Here is an 8,681-nt window from a genome sequence, read left to right on the forward strand (position 1 = left end):
GCCCTGCGCTACTGTTTTTCCTCTAGCACCGTGGACTGACAGGTTCCTGATGTGGCTGTGACCAAGGGGTTACACTTGGTCTCCTCCCACACTGAGGCCTGGGTCCCTCACCTCTCCACCTCTCCGGTAGCCCTCTGACTTCTCGTGGGGCCCCGGGAGGATTCCATCTAGGCCCAGGCGTGCCCTGTGGGAGGTGGGTGGAGGTGCTGGGGCCGGCCTCCCACTCGCTTGCTTCATCTTCCTTCCCTGACCAATTAGACCAGCACACACTTCAGCTCTCTCTTGCCGGAGCTGGCAGACCTGCTGAGGTGCTGATCCTGCGGCCAGCAGCCTATTAAGGCCACAAATGAGTGTGACAAATGCAAATGCTGTGGTGGCCATATTTAGTGCCCCCTTTCCCAGAGCTGCTTATACCTCGGAGGCCAGCTCATTAAGTCACCACACACCCCTGAGGGGCAAAGAAAGACTCAGCAAGGAGGTGTCTGGTTGTGTGGGAGTGGGGCGGGGGGTAGGGGTGGCAGGGCAGGATAGGACCCAGTTCTGTGGGACCTGGCAAGAGGAGGAAAAGGAGAAAAGGCACGGACCCCTTACAGCGCCCTGTCCCCCCAGTCGTTGAGAAAATGACTCCTCATGAATGCCTGTGACGTTCTGGACAGTGTGCTGTATGCACAACACCCTATAGCTAACATAACCGATCACGGATTCCCGCCCCAGAGAGGTGGAGGGATCTGATTCAGGTCACAGAGCCAGGCTCCGGACCCCTGCTGGCTGTACCCCTGAGATTTCTCAGAGAGCAGGAGCCTGGGGATTGCATCCGGGCTCTGCCTCCTTTTTTTTTTTTTTTTTTTAACTTAAGAAAAAAAATTTTTTTGAGAGAGTGAGGCCTTTCCCAGGGGCAGAGAGAGAGAGGGAGAGAGAGAATCGGAAGCAGGTTCCCTGCTATCAGCAGCAGAGCCCAACAATGGGCTCAGTCTTTTGAACCATAAGATCATGACCTGAGCTGAAATCAAGAGTCGGCTGCTTAACCTACTGAGCCACCTGCCTACCCGCCCCCCCCCCCACTGCCTCTGCCTCCTTAATGTGACCTCCTGACTGGAGCTTCTTCTATCAAGTTAGCTTCATAATGCTTCCATCAAAGGACTTAAATGGAGGACAGTGAAAACCCTTTGCAAACTGTACAGTTCCAAAAAATTATTTCCTACCCTGCAGAATCTGATGCAAAAATGTCAGAGCATGGCCAGACTGGAAGGTGTACAGAAAACGCCAGCCAGTCCTCCTGGTACCCTGGTCCTGCCACCCACTCCCACCTCCCACTTCGCTCCTTTCCGCTCCCCTTTCCCAGGCTTTGTAGCCCAAGGCAGACTTAGAAGGCCTACTGGGGGCGCCTAGCTGGCTCAGTCGGTACAGCATGAGACTCTGGGTCGTGAGTTCAAGCCCCACATGGGGCGTAGAGCTCACTTTTTAAAAAGAGAGGGAAAAATGAAGAATAAGGCTTACTTTCCCAGGGGCATGACTTCACGGTCGCTCCTCGGGCTCCAGAGGAAACAGCGGGAGCCGGGTCACCGGGAGCCCAGCCCCGCGCCGGAGCGGGCGGCCTCCCCTCTGGCCGGCAGGTGGCAGCACTAGCCCGGGTTGGGGTCGGGCCTCCGCAGCGGGTGTTTGCGAAGCGGTTACTAACTTTGCCTGGTCCTGCTCCCGCCTCCGCTCCCGGACCTCGGGCGCCTCTGATCCCCTGCCAAGCGGCTGCGGCGGGAGCGCGGACGCGCCGCCTTGCCCCGGGTGCTAATTAAAAAGCGGTGTAGCTCGCCGAGTCCTCTTTGCTGGAGCTGCGGGCTCCGCGGGCTTCTGGCGCCGCGGGGCGGAAGGATGTGTCCCCTCCCACCCCCGCGACGATGACAGGCCTGGGACCCCGGCCTCCCAGCCTCCACCTGCGCGCTTGGCCCCACGCCCCATTCCCGGACTCTGGGCCTTACCTATGCCGCGGAACAACAAAGACACCAGTGAGGGCTGCGCACGGTGGGGGCGAAGGCGACAGGCAAGGCCCCTAAAACCGTCCCCATCCCCAGGCTCGGGCTGGCCCTAGGGTAACTAGCAGAGCTTTACCGTTTACAAAGCACATTCACGCAGTTATCTCCTTGAAATCTGTCAACTCTGCGAAGGGGTGGAGGAAGCAGGGCTAGAATTTACGGTTGAGTCGTCGGGCCCAAGTAACCAACCGGCACAGTCACCAAGTTCTGGACTCCCAGTACATGTCCCTCCCACTACCTTCACGGCAGCTTTAATTACACCTTGGGTCTTTGTCTAGGAGTTACTGTCAACTCCTCTTCAGATGTCCAGTTTCTTTCTTTCCTTGGGGAGGTTGAACGGAGGGGCAGGGGGAGGTTCGGGACACTCCATAATGAGCCTCCTTGGCTGGATACTGGATGGCAGAGGGACAGCCAGGTCTGCTAAGTGCCCCTCGTTCTGACAAAAGCACTTTAGGTCAGGAGGAACCAGTTCCAGGGGCAGGAGAGGGAATGGGGGGGGGGGCGCAGTGATGACCCTGGGCCTCGGGGCCACATAGGTGATGGCAGGGGAGATGCGGGGGCGCGCGCGCGCGCGCGCGCGCACACACACACACACACACACACACCAGAGATGGCAGAAGAGAAGGAGCCAAATGAAAGGGGTAGTGAGGCCGTATGGGCTGCTTTCCCGCTCCTTTCGGAAGAGACTTGGCCGTGGCTCCTCTGTGTCACCCACAGAGCTGAGGCTGCACCTAGCTGGGGCCCCATCCTCCTTGTGCTCCCCACCCTCCCCTCCCCGTCGCTCAGATTCCAATACAATTTCCAGCTAACCAGCATGTCGATAGAACAAGTCGGGCAGCCGGATTGCTGGCCAATTACAGGAAATCATTCTGCTCCACAGCTCAGCGCCCAGGGAGAGAAGGGAGGGAGGGAGGGAATGGGAGGGAGCGGGAGCCCAGCTTGCAGGCTGGGAAGCGGTTTGGCTTCAGCTGAGGAGTGCGGCAGCCCTTAGGAGGGACCAGGGTGGAAGAGCAGGGGTGGATGGCGGGAGGGGGCGGGGGGGGGGGCCCTTATGAGGGCAGTCCAGGCGTGGGCTCTTCCTCATCCTTACACTAAGCTCTGGGTCCAGCTCCTCTGTAATAAGAGACCCATATCCCAAGCCACGAAGAGAACTGGGCACTGAGGGCCCATGAGGAAGGCCCGGGAGGTGAGGCAACAGCTTGGAATAGAAGGCGGACAGAAGGGGGGATGATGAGACCAATCTCCCCCAGAGCCCTGTGTTTGGGAATGGGGTAGGCATCCAGGCCTCCCTGGCCCAGAGGACCCTGCAGAGACATCTGGGTGCCTGGAAGCCATCCATGCACAGAAGCAGCACCTGTGTTACCACACCCAGCTGGGAACCAAGGGGATCCTGGGGTGGGGGTGGGGGGGCAGAAGAGGCTGTTTAAAGGGGAGGAGGGGAAGAAAGGGGCTGCAGCCTGCAGCTGAGTGGACCAGCATCAGCCTCACTCGGTGAAGGGGTAAGTCTGGAAGCCACCTTTTTGCCCCCAAAGGTGGGGCACAGCCATATGGGAGGGGACAAGGACTTCCTCACTTAACTTCTCAGCCCCTCTGCCTTACCTCCCACACCTGGCCCTCAAGAAACTTTAACTCAGATGGAAGGACCCCAACTCCCCCCATGTCAATCCATCTGAACCTGCTCCTACCCTCCACACTGACCTGGATGCCTCTGCCACCCCCACCCCCATCCCTCATCACATCTTTCCCAGAACAGTCTTAACTACCCCTCTGGGCTGCCCCACTCCGCAGACCCTGAGATCCTTCTGCTTCCCAACACCCTTGATTAGCTCCCTCCCCTTTCCAGCACTAGGGTCTCTCCCCCAAAGAACTGAAAGATCATTGAGGGACAGAAACTTTTCTGTGCCGTGAATGACTATTGTTGCTATGTTTGTCTTGAAAGCCAAAAGGAGGCAACTGTGACCCAAAGATCCTTCCTCTGCCCCAGGCTGTAGCCAACTCCCTAGAACCCCTCCCCATTTGCCCAGGATCTCACTGCTCCTCCCAATTACAAACCCTCTCCTTCAGACCCCACTAGGGGTGGGGCCTGGCTTGGATTCAGGCCAAGCGCTTAGGACAACCCAAGGGTAGACAAAGGGGCAGACCTAGGAGAGGAAATGGGCCTTAGGCGCCCAGTGCGCCAGGAACGCAGCGGCGGCCAGGAAAGACACCGAGTGAATGCTGTTGAAGGGCAAGGCCATCATCAAAGTTCCTTTGGTGGGTGCATTGGGAGAAGGGGGTCAGCGCCCTGGGGCCCCTCCTTCCCCGGGGCACCTGCCCGAGAACACAGGCTTGGACGTCCGGAGTGGGATGTCCAGGCTGGCCCTATTTGTGTTCCCCGCTTGGCACGCAGTGGGCTCCCGAGCTCTGCCGTGCTGATTAAGCCGAAGCTCCCCACTCGAAGCGCCGCCTCCGCCGGCCCTCCTCCGGGCTCTGCCTCTCGAGGGCCCGGCGCCCGGTGCTCGGCGATCCGGAAGAGGGCGCCCGCCCCGCCCGCGTCTGCGTTGCCCCCAGCCCGGCGCGCGGCTCTCGCAGCCCGCAGGCTCCGCGCCATCGATCGGGCCGCGGAGACCCGGGCGCGCCGCCTTCCCCTCCCCCCCGCCCCCCACTTCGCTTTTCGCTTTTAATTGAAGTTTGTTTGAGCAGAGTGCGGAGCGGGCAGAGGCAGAAACCAAATATTTAGTTGCTGCAAATTGGCACCTCCAGATCAATTACCCGGCCCGTGTCAGGGCCCGCGCCGCCCCCCCGCGCCCCGCGGAATCTCAATGCCGCGCTGCCCCCGCCCGCGCCGCCCGCCTCCATTCCGCCGCACGTTTCTCATCAGCTCCAGCCATACATCACCCGTGGCCGCAAGGGGAACAGATTTTCAATGGGAAAAGTTCCCCGGGAGGGTCCTCGTTGCTGATTCCCGCCGCGCCCTGCGCTGTCTGGCCCCCGCCCTCACCCGGCCTGTCTGATGGGGACGGCCCCCAGTGGGAGTGAGCTAGAGTGAGCTCCAAAAAGAAAAAGAAAAAAAAGAAAAAAGAGTGAGCTCCAAAGCAAGGACTTTGGGTCACAGGGACTTGACCCCAATCCCACTAACTCCTCTTACCCTCGGGGTGACCTAGGAGAAGTTATTTATGCTCCCTGAGCCTCGGTGTCCCCATCTGTAATAAGAGGCTCAACCTTCACCTTGCAGGGTTGTTGTGGAAGTCAACAGGAGAGAAGGATAAAGCCCTGTACTGGGCTAGCACAGGGTGACTCTCCATAGATATTAGTTCTCAGCCCTGCTAGGAGGGAAAATAGGTTCCAGAATGAAGTAAGGAACACGGAGTTGGAAATAACTCAGTCAAGCTACCGGAAAATACCAAAGGGAAAGCAGGGGGTAGCCAGCCCCTCAGAGTCCCTGGCAGAGGCTGAGCAAACAGCAGGACTCGGGCTCCATCAGGGAAAGGTTTGATCCCAGCCCGGGTGCATCTGGGTACAACCAGAAGAGATGCTTCTCAGTGTCAAGGATGGGGAGTTAGATGGGCCTGAAGGTGAGCAGACAGAGCCATGACCCCAAGGCTGGGCCAGGGAAGGAGGCTGGAGGGTTCTGAAGGTCACCATAGACTGAGTGCCAGGAGGCTACGCCCATGGCAGAGAGTGAGGCGGTGAGCCCTGCAGAGTCAGGAAGCTGGGCTGTAGTTGAGGCCTGCCTTTTTCCAGATGTACGACCCCGGGCAAGTCATTGAAGCAGTTTTCCCATGTGTAAAATGGGGTCGACACTCTACCTCCCAGAGCATTTGTGAAGAATACAGGAGACAAGGTATGTGAGAGAGCAAGAAACTCACCGGCAAGCATTAAGAAGTTGGAGCCACGGCTCCTGGCTGGCTCAGTCGGTGGAGCATGCAACTCTTGATCTCGGGGTTGTGAGTTCAAGCCCCACATTGGGTATAGAGATGACTTAAAAAAAAAAAAAAAAAAAAAAAAAAGATGTGCGAGTTCCCATGCTCAATGTTGTTTCCATTCCGAGAACCCCTTGAGGGAACTGGAGTCAAATAATTTGACATTTTTAAATGGCTGCCTTGCCAGACAGAGTGACAGGCATTCTGGGTGGGAGGAAAGGTGCGGGGAAAGGCTGCGGGTCTCAGGCTTAGGGCTCTGAGAGCCTTACCTCGACTCCTCGGGGCCAGGGTTACCCATGCCTGGAACAAAGGTTTGTTGTTTTTTTTTTTTTTTCCTGTCAGCATCAAAGTCCGGATGGAAGGCCAAGGCTGACATGGACTCTGGAGCCCCAGTGGGAAGTAAATTCACTCCTCAGCCCCTTGATTTTCCCAACTCTGAAATGGGACCATAAATGGTGAGCCACTAATTACAGGGTGCTATTTGGACTGGTGGGTGACCTCCAGAGGTTACCTTCCACGCAGGCCCCTCTCCCACCTGCAACAGGTTTATCTTTGCTGGCAAGACACCTCCACCAGCCTCCTCGGGGGATGGCAGCCACTGTCAAGTCCTTCTGACTTGACACAGGAAGTCCTTCTGACAGTCTATCTTAAATCTCTCACCGCTTCCTTCAGGGCAAAGTTAAAGAACGAACAACAAAAGATAAATGCTTACGGAGAGGCAGTGCCACGCTATTTTTTAAAAATACCCCCAAAGAGGGCAGGGGGTGGGACTTAGCTTCGGACACAATGGTCTTTACGCTAAACATCTTGGCGATAAATATAGCTGTGTGATTCTTTTTTTCTCCTTGGCAGAGAGAAAGGCTGAGGCTGGGCAGAAAGGCAGAGGGACCCAAAAATATAAATCAATATGTGACTTTAATATATGTGCTCTCGGTGTCTGTGTGTGCTGGGGGATTATTAGTAACCTTGATTCCAGCTCAGTGTCCATGTGAGGCGGGGAGACGCGTGGCCCCCGGGGAGGAGAAGAGAAATTAGGAAGCCAAATTCTTCTCCTGATTGACACCTGGGTAAACATTATCCTGGCAGAAGGGGAAGAAAAAAAGATCAATGCCGGGTATTTTTATCACGTTCCAGGGACGGACAGGGGGGGAAATTAAAGAAACAGTCCCCTCGCCTCATTGAATATGTTCATCTCCCCCCCCCCCCCCACCCCAGGAGGAGGCAGATGGGGTGAACAGGGGCGGGGGAGGATCAGGATCAAAAGTGGGAGAGGAAGTGGGTGTGACCCAGGAAGCAGTGGCCTGGTGCTTCTTTGGCCCCGGGGGCACTCCCGTGAGTGGCCGCAGGTATGGAAGAACACTGCTTTTTTTTTTTTTTTTTTTAATTTTTTTTTTCAACGTTTTTTATTTATTTTTGGGACAGAGAGAGACAGAGCATGAACGGGGGAGGGGCAGAGACAGAGGGAGACACAGAATCGGAAACAGGCTCCAGGCTCCGAGCCATCAGCCCAGAGCCTGACGCGGGGCTCGAACTCACGGACCGCGAGATTGTGACCTGGCTGAAGTCGGACGCTTAACCGACTGCACCACCCAGGCGCCCCAAGAACACTGCTTTTAATGATAGGGCAAAGGCACCAGCTTTGATGGGCAGAATCACAGGCCACAGAGTCTAATGTGAAGTTAAGACTCTGACTTCAGTGGAGGGCCAAGAGGCATTAGTCTTAATGGGGTTAGATCAGGGGGATGTTTTTAGTGGGAAGTTCCCAGAGCATGGGGTAGGAAGTGTGGTTTCAGCCTGGTCTGGGGCAGTGAATAAAGGGGGGGCAGGGACGATCAGCACCAATGTGGAGAGAGGGGTATCTCTCTGGATTGCCTTGGAAAGTGGGTCTCAGTTCTACAGTCAGGAAAACCTGGTTTCGTATCTGGCCTCCACCCCTTCCTGGCTATATGACCTTGGCAAAGTCGTCTGACCTCACTCTCCTTATTTGTGAGACAGAGGCACATAACCCCCACACCTCTCTCCCAGTTTTCAATGAGATCCTACAAAACATCGTGCAGGGGTGAGGAGCTATTTCTATCTAGAACGGTACTGTCCAAAAGAAATATAATGCAAGACACGTATGTGCTTTAAAATGTTTTAGGAGCCACGTTGAAAAGTACATAAAAAAAAACAAACATAGAGGGGCGCCTGGGTGGCTCAGGCGGTTGAGCATCCGATTCTTGGTTTCGGCTCAGGTCACGATCTCATGTTTTGTGAGTTCAAGCCCCGCATCGGGCTCTGCGCTGACAGTGTGAAGCCTGCTTGGGATTCTCTCTGTCTTCCTCTCTCTATGCCCCTCCCCCACTCATGCTCTCTGTCTCTCTCCAAATGACTAAATAAGCTTCAAAAAAAAAGAAAAAGTACAAAGAAATAGGTGAAATTTAACTTAGACCACTTAAAAAATGTTATTTATTCATTTCTTTTTAAGTAGGTTCCATGCCCAACGGGAGACTTGAACTCATGACCCTGAGATCAAGAGTCAGACACTCTACCAACCGAGCCATCCAGGTGTCCCCCCAGCTAAAAATAATTTTTTTAAAAAATTTAACCCAATAGGGGCACCTGGGTGGCTCAGTTGGGTTAAGCATCCACCTTTGGCTCAGGTCATGATCTCACTGCTCATGGGTTTGAGCCTCACATTGGGCTCTGTGCTGACAGCTCAGAGCCTGGAGCTTGCTTTGGATTCTGTGTCTCCCTCTCTCTCTGCCCCTCC

Source organism: Neofelis nebulosa, chromosome 16 (genome assembly GCF_028018385.1).
Source record: "Neofelis nebulosa isolate mNeoNeb1 chromosome 16, mNeoNeb1.pri, whole genome shotgun sequence".
NCBI lineage: Eukaryota > Metazoa > Chordata > Mammalia > Carnivora > Felidae > Neofelis > Neofelis nebulosa.